Consider the following 21,719-nt stretch of genomic DNA (forward strand, 5'->3'; position numbering starts at 1 on the left):
GATCTTTCTGCAACATATGGCAAAGGACACAATGCGCCTAAAAAAATGAAATAACAGTAGATTGAAATAACTGACACGCACACACACATTCACGTCTGTTAGTATCAAAGAATGTAGCACACACCATCTCTGATAAATATTCTCACACACACCATGTAAGGTCACAGTTGTGGTGAGCTTCATGTTCAAGAGGGTTAAGAAAGGAGTGGGAAATAATGGTGGCCATTATTATTATTGCTTAAGATGAAAAATAAATCTTTACCTATAGTTTGAATTCCACACCTATTTTATTTGTGGCACGACATAAAGTAGCCAAAATATTAGAAACGTCTCCCAGTGTGAACAAAAAACAGCTTTCTGATATTTTACCAATTCAAAATGTAGTTTTCTGTTTTTCATTTAGTTACTATAAGAGATTTACCGTGGAGCATCTCAAAATATAAAAATAACACAAAATGTGTTTAGATGAATGTGAGAAAGGGGGAAGTGAAAAAACTGTACACTTTTTAGTTCAATGCATCTCAATTGTAAAGCTTCTTCTCTGTAAAACCTTGACTTCATAAAACAAGTGTGGTTCTTCAACATGTAGCATGTGGAAGTTTTCCAGGAACTATGTTCACTATCAAAGGAAATAATATATCTGCGTTTTCTCGGAATTCTTTCCAATGTATAATTATATTCCTTGAAAAGGAAAATTTTCCTTTTGTACGAAAATTCTTTGACCCTGCAGTAATGCTTAAAGTTGAGCATGCACAAAGAATAAACATGTGAAGAACAAGTCCAGTGGTGTCATGGTAACATCATTGCATCCATTTATACATTTATCAAAACTACTCAGCCCTTAGGCTTGTCGCAACAAGATGGCCGACATGATTCTTCAACACTGAATTCGGAACATCTTTTTTATTTTGTTTCCCTTCTGTCTTTCATACGACACACAATTATTGATTTAAATTGGCTGATGGGGTGAATCCTAATGTAAATGCCATCGACATTGTTTTCATCTTTTCGAATTCGCTAGTTCTACTTAGCAACATAAAATTAGGTTGACAAGTCTATTGCGAGTAGACCCACGAAAAATCTCGAGCATTTGCTGTTTTGGTGGCCATTTTGTTGTATCATGTATACTCGATAGCCGGGTAACTTTCCATTTCAAAAGATTTCCGTTTGCATCATCGCATCTTGGGAATGAAACGAATTGCTATTGGCTGAACGCTCTCTGGATTTTTTTTTGGGGGGGGGCCAATGTAACCCCTACAAATGTTGTCCGATTGCTCCCAAATTTCAAGCAAGTACAGTAAACCCCCCGCTATCGTAGATACCTGGTTCACGTCTTCGCTATTTTGCAGATTTCATTTGTGACAGTTAATGACTATATATACAAATGCATCTTGGACCAGGGTTTATGAAAGGGAAGGAAAGTGGGTGAACACAGACACAGGCTGGATAGAGACTGAACCGCAATCGGCGGCATTCGGGGAAACGGAACCGCGATCGGCGGCATTCGGGGAAACGGAACCGCAATCGGCGGCATTCGGGAGGCAGACTCGTAGATGCGGGGTCAGGTGATGATGGCGGGTTCGGCTGCTGCCGGCACGATGTCCAACGCCGGCCGCGGGTCCGGCGACGCTGGGGTGGATACCGATGGCGTCGCGGATAGGAGCAGGTGGCGGTTGTAGGTCCTAGCGCTACTCGCTGTGATGGTGGGTGTCTTCTGTCATCTCCCGTCTGCGTCCGCGCCTTGTGTTCCTGTCCTGCTCGTCCAGTTTCCCCCCCAGACTTGTGTGGAGGCTCACGGTCAGATTCTGTTCCGTGTCCGAGTGGACTTGTGAGTCTCTGTCCAGTCTGTGTCTTTGTTTACCCACTTCCCTTCCCTTCAATGAACCCTGGTCCAAACCGCATTTGGTCGCCCTGCTCCACTCATTTGTGACAATATATGCATACAAGGTCAGCCATTTTGATTTGAAGCAGCCATTTTAGCTATTCTTTGGGGGTCCTTCAATAAAAAGATTTTTGCTACCGAATAACCCCCCCCTTTTACACAACACTGCTCTTAACCGCACAATGCGGTCGAGACGCATTCGAAGTGCACAATTATGTCCGCGATTCAAAGTCTGCCTTGATCATTGTTGATGAAAATAAAAAAAAAATACATTTTGATTTACTTTTTTTCCCCCCCATACAAATATTGATTCTGAACCGCACTGGATGATGCGAGTGATACAGTTGCTTTTGTGTATTCCAATTTTGTGTAGTATTGATGACTTCTATGATTAAATTGCCAAAGTGGAAGTATTAGGAACAGATCGAGAATATAAAGTATAAAATACACGAAAGAAATCAATCTAACTGTATGAGTTTAAAATATATAAAACGTAAAAAAAAAAGAAAAAGAAAAATATATAAGACAATAAAAGAATCAGACCTGGAAAGCCACAGGTAAAGTCATCTTTCTTCCGCCGTTCGCTAAGTTGAAAACTTATTTTTTATTTTTAATACTACTAATAATCTACTCAACATTGCGGCCATGGTTATATGTACAGGGCACATGGCATGTATGTTTCTGAGGCCCATGGCCATACGGTAAGGAATGTAAAGGCAAAGGTTACCAAATGCACAGTTCGCCACTGCTCGTGCGCGTGTGTCTGTGTGTGCAGGCCTCCCGCTCAGGCGTATATAAAATATAAATAGCGAGGGTGACAGAAAGAGAGAGAGGAGAGCGAAAAGAAGAGTGTTGTAGAAGTCACGACCAAGAGTGACAATACACAGCTTACAGACACACACACACACACACTCTGTCCCTCCATAGAAATGTCGAGAGAGCCACTTTTTTCTTTGTGCCGGTTAAAAATGTACAATTAGTAATAATAGCTAGAAAAACACATTTTTTCATCTTGTACTTTGGACGAGACGAGACTGAATGTTTTTTTTTTTTTGGTTCTCCTTCTTCACTGAGTGCGCGCCTCTCGTCGTCCTCATTCTGACATCATTTTTTTTAAAACTACTTTTAAAAACGATGTGCGCTGTTTTGGCAGTACACTGCCCACAGACCTTGAGAGACTTTTTAGTTATTGTCAAAGAAATTAAGAAAATGGCATCCGGCTTGAAAAATAAACTCAAGCGAACTCTTTTTGTTGTTATTATGTTTGGACAAACCTTTGCTTGTAGCAGGTAGTTCAAATGAACAAGAAAGTGAAGAAACAAGGATCATTTTGTGCACACTAAAAACTGTACGGTGAGAAATGATCCAATATGCGTCTAAAGTTGGTCAAACATGTTTTTGGTAGCAATCTCCACTCGCCCACTTCCCCCCCCCAAAAAAATGCTTTTCTGTGCATTTAAATGGAATGAGAAGTGATCACGCCCACAGATGCGCACACCTCCCATTTTCAGAACCGCCAACCAGCACACGGCTACAAAATGACCAACAAGGCGCCATGAAGGATTCATGCCATTCCCCAAAAAATAAATACCCAACTTTCAAATCCAGACATCGGCAAAAGTGTTCCGTCAACATCCAGATTTAAACCTTACAGTGCACACATAACAAAGAGCGAAAGGCACACATCCAACACACTTTAATAAATTGTTAACTAGTCAACTGATTAATACAAAACAGCATCCAAATTTTCCGTACCTTTTCCGATTAAATTCTTACTAGAACGTCTCTGATTCACTTTTAGGCAACTTATCCAGCAAATAAACGTCCCCAGAAATGAGTGAAAAAATAATAGTCTGTACTATACAGACAGACAAATATTGGGGTCAAATATTTCCAATGATTTAGGGCTAAATTCTTGAAAGAAAAAAAAAAAAAAAACACAATCATCATCAGTAATATTTTTAGTGGCCGTACAGCACACACAAGCAAGCAACAACCAAATCCACACAACATACAAGCTTCAACTGCTGTAAAATAGTCCACTCATTAAATAATGTGGTGTTAAAGTCCTTATACGATTCCCTCCCAATTTCTTTTTACATGTGAAGAAGTCTCTAGAAAATGAAGTGTACACACCTAAAAACAACAACAGTCAATCAATGTACACACCTAAAAACAACAACACAACTTGATAGACAATCAAACGTCGTGTCTAATTATTGATAAAAAGCAGTACAAGCAGCTTAAGATGTGTCCACCAAATGTTTCACGTGCTAAAAAAGTCACACAGCTGAGGCTTATATCCTACACACACACACACACACACACACACACACACACACACACACAAAAGAGCAAAAAAGAATAACAGCCTAAAATCTATTTTTGCAGTCATCATAAAATCATGAAATAAACGTGTAGCGAAATTGTCACAAATAAAAATAAGTGTTTAGGTGAAGTCATCTCAACGGCACACACAAGTGCCTCACAATCACACATAGCGTCGCTGTCCGACAAAAAAAAGTGTGTGTCTCAAAATATCTTTCATAATACAAAACGTTTTTGAAGTCATATTTCTTGCACTATCCTGCCCTAAAATCAGCAACGCATTTAAATGTTATGCTGCACATGCAATATTTCAAACGTGTGTACATTTTCCTGCCTCATTTGTGTAAAAGAATAAATCCAGATATGCAATGTGTGTGTAAATACTGTCTATCCTCTAAGAGACGATTTAGTAAGATTTTCCACGCCTCCTCCAAAAACAACAACAAAAGTATGTATAAAATATGTATAAAAGTAGTTTTGTAAGATTGTTTGTTGTTAAACTACATCCTAATATTATTTTGAACGTTTGTTGTTAAAGTGCAACATTTCCCGCCATAGCGTGTTGTGACTGGTTTTGTTGCTTCACGTGGAACTCACACAAAACATTTGGTACAATTTTGTGTTTCTGTTCAAATTAAACAGGATTTAATAAAAAAATCTAGACTGTGTTATCAGCAGAAAACTCTTTTTTTTCTAGATGTACAGCTTGATGCAGTGCTTCGCTTTTTGTATCGGTCACAACTAAACAAAAAGTAAGCGACTGTCATTAATGGAAAACTGAAAACTTTTTATACTTGGAAAGGTATTTTTTTTTAAATAATGAATGTTTTTAAATAGTAATATAATCTAAGGAATGGTGGGCAAAGGTAGCATTGTGTTTCGTCAACACATAACAAAGGAAAATTGATTGTATATTATCCTCTAGTTGATCTTCCTGTATAACCTTAAAAGGTTTTCTAACAACAATTGAAGAGCAACAGAAATGAATGTACGCCACCATCATAGCATCACCTAAAGTTAACCTCTGCGACATTTGCACTAATCAACTTTTTGTGGTGACGATATAAGCGGCAAAGCAGTTCGCCGTATTTGCAGAATGTCTCGCAAGCCAATCCGCTAACATGCTGGATTCAAATCGTTTTTTTTCTTCTTTATGTTTTGCTATAAGTATAGACTACAATAACCGTTGCCTCGTAGAAGTTCTTGTATGTGTTTTTGTGGCACCTGGGTGATATTTTATTCTATTTTATTTATTTATTTTACACGCCCGGCACAGCTAAAAATCTGGTCGCAGAAAGTAGACGAGACCTTAGACCAGCTAAAAGCAGGTCTAAGTTGCGGCGCGGGTGGTGTGAGGCAAATTTGATTTTAGCTGCACTTTTTGGTTGGGTGGCTGGCTGGCTTTCATTCATAGATGTGTTAGGTGTGATTGTTCTAATTTGGTAGTTTTTGATTCTTTGTCTCAGTTGGCGGTGCATATGCTCTCCTTGCCCACATGCGAAGGTATTAAGGTTCAAATCAACTCTTAACGCTCACTAATTAGAATCCGCTAAATTCGCCAAGTATGCCAAAAACAATCCAAATGTTTTCCATTTGACAGATTTGGTCCTGAAATGCGCCTGATCTTAGAGACATGACGTCTGACATCTGTTACAGCTAGCACAAAAAATTCCACGACTTTTAACACACAAGTGTGAAGCTCAAATTTTAGATTTGGCCAATTAAAGCAAATCAAGTGTGGCTGGAATTTATATTTCTTGTGAAATTAGTTTCACCTTCAGATTCTGGTTGAAAAAACTACCAAAATTTCTAATATTTTTTGCTTTATCTTTAACAATTGTTACAAGAATTTGCCCCACCAAATCTCTTCTTAAAATAAATTGAACAGTAATTGTGTACACATACTGAAGGTGACTTTGCATTTATAACTGTGGCCCGTGACAAAAAATGAGTTTGACGTCCCTCCTCATACACAATTCTATTTGTATATATTTCAGTCAGTCGTTTTCTGAATATATCCCGATTTAAAGTGTCACCAAAATAGCTCCCTTACTATAATTAATTGCGTATCATTACAGCTTTACATTAGTCACGTGACTGCCAAAGTGCTTGTATTTTTTTTTTTTCAATTAGTATTTATTATAAACGTAGGTCGAACACACACACACACACACGTTTGTTTTGCAGCGTCCATTTTGTTTCCGGCTGTCAACCAGCATGAGTTAATGAATATTTTATTCCAACTACATATTCCTCCATGAGTTGACTTGATTGAAATGTATCTCCAAAGTACAGATGAGGTGGAAACAAACTCGCGATGACGTCAATGTCTGCGCACCTCTCTTATGGTGGACGACGACGTCACACCCAAACACGAGCATGGTGGCTCACCTGTGCACGACGAGATCGGCCTCCTGGTCGTGGTCTTCAGGTTTGTACTTCCTCCTCACCTGCGAGACAGGACAGACACGAGAAGTGAGAAGTTTTTGCAAGTGGGAGTTCCTGTGTGTTTTCCTATGACGTCACTTTTCTGTAAGGGGCTCATCGGTTTGTTTTGAAGCACTCTTTAGGTTTTTTTTTTTCCCTCGACGTGAATGTTTTTTATAGCAAAGTATTGCAAGAAGTGGGACGAGAGAATTACACTTTTTGGTACCGTTGTTAGAACTTCGAATGTCGTCATTTTACTGTATCATATTCTCACACGTTTTTTTTTTCTTAATGCAATGTATTTCAACTGGTGACGTCATGTGCTCTTTACGTCATTGACTTTTTTTAGTCTTGCCACAACCGTCAACAGTGTCTTAGTAAACTTTCTGCGTGCTTGTCACGTGTTTTTTTTTTCTTTTTTTTTGAAAATGTTGCTGTAGAAACTTCACGAGGACATTTCTATAGTTTTGTTGACTGTTTTTCTGTCATTAACATACTGTTTGAACTGCATGTCTCATTTTTACTTTTATGAACAGCGCTTTGTTGCTTTTGCAGCGCTCTATAAATAAAGTTGGGTTGTGTAGGCTATAAAACAGCCCTCATCATAATGATGTCATATCATCAATAAAAAAAATCGGCGTTTTCATCATGGACTGCGGTTTAAGCTTTCTGTATGCCCTCATCATATCACATTATCAATAAATTTCTGTCCTGTCTTCTTTTTTTTTCCCCAATAACAATAATGTTGCTGTCCGCCCTCATCATAATATCAATACATTTCATATTTTTTGTATAATAAATGGATATTTACTTCTTCTATGGTATTGTTCTGTTGGACACGTCATCGCACGCACTTAAATGTTGTTGATGATAATGGTGCGTTGACGGGACAGTTGACGTCACCGAGCAACCAATCACGCGGCTCCTGTGACTTTTGTGTTTCTGTGGTGCGTTCGTGTGCTCCTCGTTGTTAAAAGGGCCATTGGAGCCCATTAAGCGCTTATTATTGTTCAATTGAAATGTTGCACTTCTCTTTTTTTTCAATGGGTCAGGTGGTGGTCTGGGGGTGCACACGTGTGTGTGGTGGGTGTGGGTAGAAGGGGGGGGGGGGGTGCTTGAGGTGCGTTCGATTCATAAAACACGACTGAGAGGGGGGTGGGCTTATGATCACAAACCTTTTTTTTTTTTTTTCAACCCTCCTGTTATGTTTGCTTCTTATACAAAAACATGTTACGCGTCATAAGTCAGATAAGTAGCCAACTAAAAATGTAAGGTAAAAGAGTACTTTTTGTTTTTTGAAGTATATCTTATTTCTTAACTTTAAAAAGGGCCGATTTGACCCGCAACATAACAGGAGGGCGAAAGGAGGTCCAAAGAAAGTTACTTTAAGGGGAACTTGGATGTGCATTTGTGTTTGACTCACAAAGTTGGTGTGTTTTGTCGAGCTACCAACAAAATAAAACAGTTGCACATGCAGGGAAGGAAGCATGCAAGAGTTGGAGTAAAAGTCAAGCGCAATTTCAAAAAAGAAATCAAATAAGTGTGAGTAATTGAAGCCTACAATTAGATGACGAAAGGGTGCACGGGTACAAATTTAGTGCAGACAAGACGAGTAAATGAAGACAAGAGCATAAAGAATGAAAACCGCGACACAGGGGGAAAAAAAAAACAGAACAAAATGGACAACAACAAAAAAAAAGCGAGCGAGGAGCGCGTAAGGGGAAATTCCACGAGTGGCTGCGATGAAATCCAGCCTCCCGATGTGTCGTCGATGTCGGCGGCGGCGAGTGCGCCCCCCGCGAATGCTTTTTGGGGTAAGGGCTTCCCAGATGCAGAGCTCAGAACAGCAAGCCCAGACCGCAAAAAGATTCGCAAAGGGCAATTTCTTTGTTGTTGTTTTCTCTCTCTTTTTTTTTTTTTTTTTTGCTGGGGTGCTCCTCCGTGACTTCTGTTGCCGTGAATCTCCCTCTCGCTCTCCTGCACTCCACTTGAGTGTATCTCCAGCTATATCGGCATCACACACACGCGCGCACGAGCAACCTCACTCATAAATGGAAATAGCAGGGAGGGGAATCTCCGCAATTTGAGAGCTGTCCGTGGTTCTGTTCCCTCTCTCCTCCTTCTCTCCACTGGAAGCTATTTGCATGCCACTAAATGCATGCATCCCCCTTTCTCCTCCCTTCCCTCTGAATAGTGCTGAAAGAGATGCTGTTGATGCTGCTGCTGCTTCTGCTGCTGCTGCTTTTTTTTTTTGTTGTTGTTGCTGCTGTTGCTGCTACTGCAGCCGCTCCGTGCGAGGAGGGAGCCGGGCTGTGGACTGCCGGCAATAAATAGAGTGCAGGGAAGGCGTGCGATTGGTGCGCGGGCGAGATCGTCATCAGCCAATCGCAGCCTCGCTCGCATAGGGACCCCCCTTTTTGAAAAAAAAAAAAAAAAAGAAGGGAATATAAAAAAAAGAGGAAAAAAACAAGAAATGATGGGTGGGGTGGGAGGTAACCAATTTGTGATCAATATCAATGATAGAGGGATCGTGCTATTTCCTGGAGCTTTTTTTTTTTTTTTTTTTTACACATGCAAATTAAATTAAGAGTGAGGAGGAGGGGGGGGGGTGAGGTGAGGGAGAGCTAAACCAATCAAAACGCCGCAATGCAAAGTGTCCACGCAGCATCCAAACAATGCTCGTGTAGAGAGGAGGGGGAAGAAGTTAATAAACTTACCTGCTTCCTTTCCCAAATAAACCCATTTAAGCGCCTCCCCTCCCTTCCTTGTAAACTTTCCTTTAGTGAGACCACACACAACAAGCTTCTTCATATTGGGCATGGTTGGACTCCGGCTTTTTTTTTTTTTTTTATGATGATGGTGCCGGTGGTGGTGGTCGTTTCATTTGCAAGCCCCTCAGTCACGATTCTCCCCCCCTGCCGTCTGGGCTGCACAGTGACTGCCTCTCTCCTGACGCACCCAGCGAGCGCGCACGCTACCCACGTCACGACGGAGCGGGATGAGATGAGCACCCCCCCCCCTCCTCCCTTCTTCTCCTCACCCCAATTTCCTCCCCACCCGCCCTTCCACTCAGCTTCCACACGCTTTGCCTGATGCAGAATGAGCATAAAAAAAGAGGGGGGGGGGGTAGTATGGAAGAAATGGGTTAAGGTAATGGACCGCTATTACCCCCCCCCCCCCCCCCCATTCACTTGGCGCGCTCATTCACCCTGAACTCGGTTGGCGAAAATAGCAGGGCTCGCAAGAACCCTCTTGCGCACCCTGCTGGTCACCTGCGGGAAGAACCACAGCTAGCGGGACTCAAGCTGGTTTGGCGCGAAAATGTGACGCCCCACCCACACCGCCCTGATCATTTTATGCACAACAAATAAATGAGGAATTAAAAATGGAAAATATATTGAATAGTGGGTTCCTAATATTTTGCACAGGAGAAAATCTCCCCGCAAACACTCACGCAGGTTGAAAACAAGCTCACTACTGCCACTTGGCGTGCGATCAGCACCACTGACGCTGGACAGCTCCCGGGTCTCCCCTCTCCTCTCTCACTCTCTGCGGCTCCTTTTTCTTCCTCTGCCCCCCCTCCCCCTCCAACTCCATGCATGTGTGCGCGCGCCTCCTCTTTCAAAATAAAAAACCGGGGAACCCCCCGAACCCCTTCTGTCTCACACACACATCGAATGGAGATAGAACAGACAAAGAGGAAGGGAGGAGGGGGGGGGGGGGTCTTACAGCGTGGATGGGGGGGGGGGGATTCCAAGCCTGCAGGAAGTGTGCGCGGTTGCCATTCCGGCGTCGACACAGAAAGGGTAAAAAAAAAAAAAAAAAAAAGGAGGGAAAAGGAAAAACAAAAAAAGGTACAGCATGCACATCGGTGTCACTCACCTGACTTGCGTCCGTGTCCACCTCCTAGGAAACAAAAACACATTTGGTCAAGATATTTCCCCCCCCAAGCCCTGAAGAAAACATCTGCAAGTTTTCCCCGGGATCGCCTTACTGACACCCCGCCTCCCCACACCCCGCCCCCCCTTGCTTTTTTTTTTTTGCATCGCTAGTTGTAGAGCATGCAAAACTAACTATCAGGCTATTTTTAGCAGAAGACAAGCATGTTACGTGGAGCCACATGCAAATCAGCCCTCCACAAGTGTGCACGAGAGCCGCCGTTGTTTGTTGCACCAATGCAGCGATGTTTTTTTTTTTTGTTGTTGTTGTTGTCGTCCACTCTCCACCAAACATCCACCATACCGATGAGGATGACGATGATGATGATGAAGGCGCAATCTACCTGGCACGACGCGACTCCACAAGTGGAACAGTCCTTTTCTTTTTTCTAAAAAAACAAAACCTCTCCTTTCTAGTCGAGCAAATAATGCTCGACTTGCTGACGAGACTAGAAGCAACCCCTCTGCAAAAAAAAAAGAAATAAATAAAAAGCAGTTTTTCTTTTTTTGAGAGAGGGGGGGGGAGGATGAGGGGGGCTGAAGGGCTGCGTCAGTTACTAGGCATTGACGTCACGTTTAGATTCTCTCACTTTTTTTTTTTCCCCCCCCTCCGCCCTGTGGAGCCTGCTTGGAAAGATGCTCCTTGCTGCTGCCCTCCTGCGTGTGTAGAAAAAAAAAAAAAGACTAAAAAACATATCACGTGCGATATTTTGCTCTACTTAAAGATTTGAAAAAAAAAATAGAAGTACGTATTTTTATAAAACCGTATTTGTCCTTTGTCTCTGCGCAAAAAAACAACCGGGGCGTTCTTTTTAACAACAAGCTATACACGCGTGGAATTGCACTAGTGGGTGCTTTTTGGGGGCGATGAGGAGTGGAATGGTCGAAAGTGGACATGAGTGAAAAGGCGGTTCTGACAAAAAGTGAGGAGAGGGAAAGGCAAGGCAAAGGGGGGGGGGGGGGGGAGCAAAAGGGCTGCGCCCGTCGCATCGGTTGGTGCTATTTTTAGCCCTGCCTGTGGGCCAACTGTACACGGCGAGGGTGCGTGGACGCGCACGCGCACATCATGAAAAATACACGTCAGTCTTACTTGCCTTCCTTTGATGCCCCCCCCTTCCCCCCCCCCGAGGGAAAATGAGAACCAATGGGATAAGTGTGTGTGACGTCACCGTGGACACACACGAAGGACACCTCGGGGGGTGGGGAGGAAAAAATGCCCTGAATCAAGCAGGCTTATCAATGGGACTTGCGGCCCAGAGGGCAAAGGTGCAGTTCTAGAGGTTGACCGCATGGTGTCGACAAACTCGACCGAGAGATTTCGCCAGTAACTCGACAGAAGAAAATAATTGGAAACTTTACAGAGTACACAGACTTTTTTTGAGTGGGGGGAATGAAACACTAGGCAGCAATATAAATATATATATATATTAAAAAATAATTATTGTTTAAACTCTCTATTTAAATAACAGCACGTTTGAAAATGAAAGGAAAGTAAAAAAAATTATGAAAAAAATTAACTTACAAAAAAATTGAAAATATTTCAAACCCACTGTGCTTTTAAGAAAAAAGAAAAATTCTAGTCTATTCACTAAATGAGGAAAAATACAGTAAATTTTAAATTTAAAATATCTTAGAAATATTGACACAAAAAAAATTGTAGATACTTCACCCACAGAATGCAAACACATTTTTCAGCCTTTGCATAAAAAATGTACCCTGCATGAATGGAAAAAAAAAAATTAAAGGCGCGTTGTGAAAACAAAATACTCAGGTGTGTTTAGTCAGGAAATACAATACCAGAGATTCAAAATTTCACTTTTAAAAAGCAAATATTCAAAGCAATATTTTAACCACAATTCAAAAACTGAAGAAAACAACAACTGATTCAAAAATGACTTAAAAATTCAATAGCAAATCAGAACAAAATACCCCAAATGCCGGTTGCGGAGGATGATGCTCTTTGAGCCATTTCAAAATCAACGAAAATCAAATTGGTCGGCCTGATGGATGTAGTAATGTTCTTTCAAGCATCCGCTAACTTACGTCCTACTAAACAATCAAGAGGGGTGGTGCAGCCCAGCCCACGCGGTACTCAATGTTCCACGGCAACCTGCTGCTGCTTCTGCTGCTGCTTCTGCTGCTGCTGTTGACTTTCTCACTTTACTGCTGACTTTTTGCAATGCTTATCTATTTCTTTTTCATACGACACTTGCGCATTTTCCAATAAAGTTGCGTTAAAGAGACAAATGGTGTCAGAGCCCAACAAATGGATTACAAGATTGCTTTTTTTCCTAACCTGCCTTGTGTGTTCCCCGCTTGTTGTTGCCGAGCGGCGCGGCAGAGGATCCCCCGGCATGTGAACAACACTCCTACGCATCACTGCAGCCTCATGCGTCCTCGCTCGCTCTCATTCGTTTCTCTCTCTCTCTCGTGGAGTGTCTGGAAAATCACACAAAGATCCCTCAGCCCCCCCCAAGACGGATCGACACGTTCACCTAAATCCACTCGGCAACCACGTCAAGTTTGTCTTGAAATTACCCGGATAAGATGGAAGGGGAGGGGGGGGTCTATGCCCACATGAAATCCTCCAAAGAAATAAAGAAATACACACATGGTCAAACTTTCTGGACTACAAATGGAAAGACTTACCCTTAAAACTGTTTTGGGAGGGGGCAGGTCACTCCGATGCCAATGCTTCGTCTCCCTGGCTCACTCCCAGACGCAAATGTTTGCCGGCATTCCTCATTCCTAATGGAGGTGTGTGGGGGGGGGGGGGGGGGGGGGGGTGATGTCGGAGGTGTAGAATAGAGAGAGGAAGTGGTTGGGGGGCAGAGTTACAAATACGAGGCAGCGCGCCAAATCAGAGAACAGGAGGTGAGGAGGTGGGGGGGGGGGGGGGGAGCAAGCACGATTTACCTCACCGTTCGTGCGTATGTGTGTCTTTGCAGACAGAGATGGGACACGAGAAGGAGAAAAAGCATAGAAATGTAACATCTAGCAAGGGATGGAGGAGAGGGGGGGGGGGCACAGCCAAGTCTTACCCAGAAATGAAGCTCCGGGTATGGGCTGTATAGTAAGCATGCCAAAATCTGTGTGTGCGTGTTTCCAGACAGCGAAGGGGCATGAGAAAATGACGCAGGCTTTCATGGAAACCCTGCAAGAATGGAGGATGGAGGGCTCACAGTTAAGTTGTACCCAGAAATAAGGCACCATGGCTGGGCTGGAGAAGCACCATGTTAGTCTCTGTGTGGAGCTGGAAAAAAAAAAGCACCACTCTCTCTCTTTTCCCTCTAGCTGTCATGAGTCCCCCCCCCCCCCCCCCCCCTCTCTCTCCGACGGCGTGTTACTGACCTGCATTGACGTCATTGCGTCATTAGGTATCCCTTAGAAACACTGAAATTCAAAAATAGTATCAAATTAATTCAGCTCACAAGCAGAGCGAGAGAGAGCGACAGACAGAGGGAGGGAGCGTTTAAGGTCAGGGTGTTTTGGGGTGATGTTTTATCACCCAAATAGCCCACCACCATCATCATCATCCTACACACACACAAGGACACGTACAAACAAATGAGATTCCACATTGGGATGCAAGCAGATGGCGCTACAATTCTCTTTCGGGTCAAAAATGTCAGAATGGAAACGTCTCTTTCCCTCGCTCTCTTTCGAGCTGCTCTAAAAATATCTTCCTGCCTTCCCGGCCGACTACGTTCAACAACCCGTTCCCCCCCGTTTAACCTTAAGGCGGAGGGGAACGGGAACACCTTGAAGACCCCTGACGTTGAGGAACTAAGATATAAATGTCATTACACGCAGGACCTTTTGTTGAGAATGACCAAAAAAAAAAAAAAATCCAGAATGATTCAAACAAAGGGAAGAAGATGAAGGGTAGAAAAAGAGCGGTTATCACCGCGCTATGACGTCACCAGCAGGATTTGCCATTCAGGAAGTGGCTGGTTAATAACGAATTGACAGAGCGGGAGCTGTCCGTGGTGCTGAACCGCAGTGCGAGGTCGTTTAAGCTGTGTCCATGAACGGGACAATGCGGACATCTTTCTGGCGTTGCGGTTATTTTGTCTTTCACTTTCGTGAGGCGAGCAACCGACCCACATTCTGCCCAATATCTAGCTCCGCCCCTTTTGGTAGCATTTCGCTAGGCATTAGCATTAGCAGACTTAGCCGCTTAGCTATGAAGTCACTTTAAATACACATGTCATTCTCTTAGTTGTACCTTTTAATTGGACACTGAATAACTAAATGAATAAATTAAATATATAAATTGTAAAATATATTAAATTGATAAATTAATTTAGAAGAATGAACATGACTTCAAGACTTTTTTTTTTTTAAATCACAAACAGCCAAATGAAGGCTCTTGGAAAATCCAAGTCGTGACACCGACGTCTCGAGGCGCCACTGGATGAGCGCAGATTGAAGCTGTTTATTTTGTATTTTTGGCACAGCTTCACGCCGCCACTGTGCGTTTGTGTTTTTCCACATTCCAGTGTGAAGGAAAGAGTGACAAAGAGAGACAGAAAAAGATAAACACTCACTCACACGCGGCGTCAGGACAAAATTAGCAGTTATGAATCATCCACTTGAATTGAGGTGGACCGTAGGCTCTGATGTCGTGGGAGCTTGCGATTCTCGCCTTTTGGTACTTGGAGCTTTAGAGGTGACACAAACACACGTGGATATGTTTGGTGGAGGAAGGAGTGGAGGAAGATGCATCCATTCTGGGTTGGTGTTGACGACTCACCTCAAGAAGTCTTCAAGTTGTGAGGAAGAACGGGCTTCAAAGCCATAGGTGGCGCTATAACATGTTAGAAATGGGACAAATGTTTACTTGTTGTTTTTGTTAGCGAGCAACAACGGAAACTAAAGCACAAAGATAACGTGGACTATACCATTTTCATTTTGGGCTTGAGGGTCATTTCCCTTGTATCTTAACCCCCCCCCCCAAAAAAAAAAGGGAAAATAAATTCACAAAGATTCCTTTTCATGTGCAAGATTTCTGTTAGCTTTGTTAGCTGACAGGCTAGGTTCCGCTAGGTTAAGAAAAACATTTTGGGATGGACGCATATTTTCTTTGTACCTCAAAAAAAAGGTGAACAAATTTTTTTGATAACATTTAGCTTTTATTGGCTACTGGATTTATTTTTTGGAAAATTTCTCAATGGTTTAGGTGTGCCCTTCGAGAGAAGATTAAATAAATAAATATGTTTGATTGTCGTTGCCGAAAAGAACCAGCGATCAATCATGCGAGGCCTAAAAAGGAGGACAAGATGGAGGAGAGCCCCCGCCAGGAGTAGGGGGAGCGGGGGGGGTTCTTGTACGACAGAAACACGTCACTGGAGAAAGTCACGCAGCACTCAGGCGTGGCTGCCAAGGCTGACGACACACGGCGAGATGTTGGGCGTGACGAAGGCACTCGGAAATACACACACGCACGCACGCACACGCCCTTTTAATTTGTTCTAATGTCCCTTCCCATCTGCTGGTGGCTTCCCACTCATGTTGGTGGCTCGCATCTTTCCAGTCATTGTCGTCATCCCGTTTCGGAACCTTATACCGATTTCGGGTGTCACTTTCCAGTGCTAACAATAAAACGATTGTAATTGACTGTTTTGTCAAATGTGAGCCAGTATTAACTATCTTAAGTCACTGGGGAAATAAAACATGTTGTTTCTAGTTTTCTTTCATTCATTTCATCGACTGGACCTCACAGATTTGCACTTGGTGGGATTTGCTGATTTTTTTAATTTTTTTAAATCTGTCACAAATTCATGACAACAACAAAAAATACAATCACTATACACCCCAAAAACATCTAAATGAGATGTTTTTTTAGGAACCCCACTGTGTCCCTACATCCCCACTATTTATTTTTTCATCTCTCCTGCCTAGATGATGTCAATGGAAGAGCAGAGCTATAGTGGGGCTATTTTTAGACTGAGCACACACACACACACAACACACACTCACACGCAGAATCCATGGCATCACATGTTTGGTTGGGAGCTCTGCTGCACACAATAAAGCATCTCCAGAGGACACTATTGTCACAAATGCAAAACACACACACACACTATGCTAATGTGCGTGTTTGCTTTCCTTATGTGTTTATTACTACGACCAGAAGAAGAAAAGAAATGGAAGGACAAGCCCCATTGAGACTGAGAGGAAGGAGGGCTGGCTTCTTCATTCACTCACTCCTTCATTCATCACTCCCGGACTCACCCATTCACAATGTTTTGCGAGCAGACTGTGAATGAACGCAGGAGTGTCAGGAGTGTTCCGCTGATGTACGTGTGTGTGTACGTGTGTACGTGTGTGTGTTTAGGAATAGAGGGGGGCGTCTCGGTGGACATGTGAAGAGTAGAGTACACAGTGTTCCCCCCTGCCAGGAGTTTTGGGATATTTGTGTGTAGAATGAAAAAGGAAAAAAAAAAAAGGGAAAAAGAAAGAAGGGTGTGAACTTGGCCCCCCCCCTCACTTTTTTTTTGCCATACTGCTTTTCCCCTAAGCGAGTTAAACGGGATTATTGTTGGATGATGAATTGAACAAACAAGATCCTAATTGGCGAGGAGAAAAAAAAAAACAAAAGGAAAAGGATTCTGGGGGGGCAGCTTGGATTTGCCAAATAGTGAGCCATACTCATTTAATCTTTAAAAATAATGTATTTTGTCAAATGAAAGTTTGCTTAGGTTTGAATGTTAATTTCATTTTAAACACAGTAAAATGTATTCATTTCAATTTTATAAATAAATAAATAAATAAATAAATAAATAAATAAATAAATAAATAAATAAATAAATAAATAAATAAATAAATAAATAAATAAATAGAATGAATAGAATGAATAGAATGAATAGAATGAATAGAATGAATAAATAAATAAATAAATAAATAAATAAATAAATAAATAAATAAATAAATAAATAAATAAATAAATAAATAAATAAATAAATAAATAAATAAATAAATAAATAAATCCTTTATTTTATTAGGGGATACTTTGGGGGATTTGGGGGGGGGGATAGATATTACCCTTTTTCAAAGTAGTTCAACATTGATAAAAAATTTACCGTTTTTTTCCGTGTATAATGCGCAAAATTTAACTAATTTATTGTCCTAAAATCTGGGGTGCACATTATACATGGGTACAAAAAAAAAGTAATTTTTTTTTTTAATTTATTTATTTTTTTAATTAATTTGACGTGTAATTTTAAATTTAAATTTCAAATGTGAGTAATTTCAATTTGAAACGTTCCTTTACATTCAATTCAATTTAACCTAAGCTCCATGTTATGATACAATTTTCAAATGGGATTTTATTTAATTTCAATGGAAAACGCAAATTCAAGAGGGGATGTGCACAATTGAAGAAAAGAAAAAAAAGAAACGAAGGCAAGACATTCTCCTCCTCTTTTTCTCCTCCTCCCTCACTCCTGACATTCACATGCTCCATTACGTAACACACTTTCGGTTAGGACGGGTAGGGAGCATGTTTAAAGTCTCCTTCAATCAAATAAGCGCACGCTTTGCTGCACAAGCGTCTTCAATGGAGCTCCAACTGAGCTTTTTTTTTTTTAACCCGCATTCTATTTCCAAGATGCAGCCGTGGTAAAAATAGATCTTCCTACTCCTCCTTTGCCCACCACCACCACTACCACCTTCTCAAGATGGTGCACCTACTCTGATGTAGTCGTCATCAATGGAACAGTGCAGATGGCTATCAAGATGACAAATGTTTTGCGGTGTGACATAATATGTAAACAATCTGGTCCAAAAACAAGTTCAGATTGAAGGAAAAGAGTAGAAATTCAATATTTCAACCACACAAAGCTGTCATTCGTTGGATGCCTCACCGGAAAAACAGTCAAACGGGAAGACAAGTCAAAAATGTTCATTTTAAGGTGGTGGCCATTTTGTTGTGGACTGAAAATGACATCATGGTTGCTAAGGTTACGCCCAATCATTTGTTTTCTGAGTCAGGTTAGGTGATGTTTGCAAGCTGATTGGCTGTTACCTGAGTCTGAACGATTGTGATGGATAAAAATGGGTGGATTTATATTCATTTGTATTTATATTCCCCAAAAATCATGAATCAGAAGACGAGAGTGGGGTGCCTAATATTTTAAATACCATTTGTGGGGGTCAACTTCTCATTTAAATCGCGTAAATGGAGCATCTTTTGCGAGAAGAGCAGCGTGGGCAATCGACTTTGGTCATCAAATATTTTTCCATCAATTTATTTGTTATAGAACATTTTAGAAGTGTTTGAAGTGCTCATTCTGTTGTTGTTTTTTATTCCACATAGATGGCAGCCGCTTGTGTGCTTTAACATGATGTCACCGCTTTGGCGTGTGTTGTGACTGTTGGCATATTTGCGATGATTCACTTTTATCGCCAAACTTCATGTGCGGGTTTATATTTATATATATACACACACACACCTCATACACACACGTGCAGCGGCAAGCGCTCCTCCGCACTCCCGTTGAAGTTGACATGTTAACACTCACTGGCTGCTATATTTAGCGCTGCCTCGCCGCACTGTTACTATTCCCAGCATTGCGCATGAGGGGGCGGGTGGCTTTTCATGCATATCCATACATACATACAGAAATACAGTATGTGCTTATTATATTTGGGGGTACCGACTCGAAAGGGAATATTACGAAGGAGGAAAAGAGGAGGAAAAAAGGAAACGGAAGAATATTAAGATTATGACGAACGGGAAAATTTGGAATTTGATACAGCATAGAAGATTGGAGTGAACAACACTGTCAAATTTAAATTGAGGAATGATCAAATGTATAAAATGAGGCTTCAAAATAAACACCGCTCAACTGCCACTAATAGCACTGACACCACTCAACTGTCAATCAAATATCTGTAATATGACTTGGAAAACGGACAGGTAAGGATGAAGCACCCGAGAGCGGCCATGCTTGTAGACCATACAAAGGGGGTGCATTTTTGGAGCGGTGGCGTAGCTAACTAGCTATTGCGTGGCAGAACCGCTGATGTAAACAAAAGGGATTAAGTTCTTATTTGGTGGGCGAGATGTTACTCGATTACAAACTGGTAGGGCAGGAAGTGGTGGGAAAGCGTACGTGAGGAACTCTGCTTTAAAAAAACTGACTTTGTGGTTTTATATCATCGTATATCTGCGACAGTTCACATTAGGACAGAGTGGTTCAGCACCAAGGAGAGTTCCAAAGACAATAGGAATGATAAGGATGTAATAATTTAAGCGTCAGTGGTTCAAAAAAAAAAAAACTAACTTATCTGGGGTATAAATATGGCGTTTGTTCTCGGTGATGCCAAAAGGAGGAAAAAAAAAGTGCATCGCTGACGCAGTTGATTCTTTTTATAGCCTTTTTACAGACCTCAAACGGACGTGCTCCGATGGCGGTTTCAAGAGGAGGCGTTTTGATGGGTGAATTTGGAAGCAACGCAAATTCGGTTCCGGCGTATCGGTCGTTTTGGGGACACGGTTTTGCGTGACTGGCTCAAGAATCAGACGGTGACGAAAAAGAATAGATTTTTTTGTTTTCTTCCATTTCTTTTCATATTTTAATCAAGACAGGCATTCTATATTAACTAGAAATATGAAGTCCTTTCTCTTTCATTGAATTTACTTTATAATTATGTTCGCTACTGAATTTTTCAATTTGAATATTTTTTCATTTTTATTTCCAATATGTTTATGTTTTACAATAAGAAAATAATTTGCTTATTTCAAGACAACATATTTTATGTAGATTATTTTCTTATTTTTTCATCTCATTTAGTTTCTACCAAAACTTTGCATTGTGGTATATTATATTCTCATTTTGGGAGAAGAATTGATTTATTTACTTTGGTTTGGCTGGTTGCCATGGTAACACCATTGTCCCCAAGCGGGTCGTAAGAGGCGAGAAGTGAAGTTACCTGTCAGTTGGTGGAATTTCTTTCTTGCGTTTCCATTGGAGCGGATGATCCGATGTGTGAGTTATAGGAAGGATCTGATTGGGGGGGACGAAAATAGAAAGCAAATTAATTTTGGATTTTTTTTAATGGTTACATTTTTTTGGTTAACCCCCGAAAACGGAGACACTCTGCTTTCAATGGGAATAGAAAGGCATGGAAAAAGAAAACTCCGGATCCAAATCATATCACATCTAGTTTTGATCCCCTGTCCGCCCACACCTTTTTCTGTATCACTGCATGATTATTTTAAATTCTGCAGTGTGTGTGTATGAGTGCGCGCGCGCGTACTTTGGGAAATACCTGGTCACGATCAATCACTAGAGTTCTTTTCCCACGGTTGCTTACCGCCCCCTGCTGGTCAAAGGGGCGACGTTCAAAGAGGACCTGAAAGGTACCACGGAAGATGGACTGAGTGGATTGCCGAGACAATATTTTAAAAATTAATAATAAATCAGGGTGTAATGCTCACGGGGCTTTTCATTCAAAATATAATGCAATAACATCCAGTTCACGGACCCAGATTGTGTGTTTCGATTCAAATGTGTTCATTGTAATTTGCATTGATTTTTAGGCCTTTTTTGGCAACATATGTTTATCATGTCAATAACAAGGCAGATATTGGAGAATTTAAGTCCAATGTGAAAATGTTTCCTAAATGCTTTCAATGGCACAAAACATCATTTGGTGTAATCCATACAAATGAATGTTTTTTTCGCGTAAAGAACAGGATTGCTTAAAACATTTATGGGGTTTTTTTCTGTATGCAAGACAAAGAAAGAATGAAGCCTGAAACGATCAACGGGGCTAAAAATAGAACTGGTTGTTGCTCTGGCAGGAGGGAAAACCCTGGTCTGCATCGCCCCCGAGAGGGGAGAGCCTGTCACAACATTTACTTTTTTTTTTTTTTTGTTCCTCTGTTCTATACTAAATCCCAAAACAGAAAAAAAAACATGCGCACAGTGGTAATTAAAATAAACAGAGCTTAACTCCGATTATTTTTTAATCCACTGTTTTTTTTCTTCCAGAATTGGAATGGTTAAGACTACTAAGAATAAGTTTTTTGGGTGCGAAATTAAATTAGCATGATGTTGGATACTAAAGAAATTTTTCAGCAGGAACACGCCAAGTTATGTATTCCTTTTTGTCGTGTTTGCTTTGTAACCCAC

The 21,719-nt window shown here is 41.4% G+C and overlaps 2 long non-coding RNA genes across 3 annotated transcripts in view; both read right to left on the reverse strand.

The window, feature by feature from the left end:
- LOC133157494 (uncharacterized) overlaps positions 1-13,301 on the reverse strand; it is a 15,129-nt gene extending 1,828 nt beyond the window's left edge. The window contains exons 1-3 of one of the 2 annotated variants that reach the window (XR_009715022.1): positions 12,872-13,301; positions 10,520-10,543; positions 6,602-6,660 (exon numbers count right to left, since the gene is read on the reverse strand). This is a non-coding gene — a long non-coding RNA (uncharacterized LOC133157494). Of the gene's footprint in view, positions 1-6,601; positions 6,661-10,519; positions 10,617-12,871 lie in introns of those variants that run through there. The other variant, XR_009715021.1, reaches the window with a different exon arrangement.
- Positions 13,302-15,131: 1,830 nt separating this feature from the next.
- Positions 15,132-21,696, reverse strand: LOC133157602 (uncharacterized). Its single transcript, XR_009715041.1, has 4 exons — positions 20,854-21,696; positions 20,515-20,588; positions 15,332-15,385; positions 15,132-15,239 (listed from the first exon to the last, which is right to left on the reverse strand). It is a non-coding gene; the product is annotated as an uncharacterized LOC133157602 (long non-coding RNA).
- Positions 21,697-21,719: the final 23 nt, after the last annotated feature.

This window comes from Syngnathus typhle, linkage group LG7 (genome assembly GCF_033458585.1).
Source record: "Syngnathus typhle isolate RoL2023-S1 ecotype Sweden linkage group LG7, RoL_Styp_1.0, whole genome shotgun sequence".
Classification (NCBI taxonomy): domain Eukaryota; kingdom Metazoa; phylum Chordata; class Actinopteri; order Syngnathiformes; family Syngnathidae; genus Syngnathus; species Syngnathus typhle.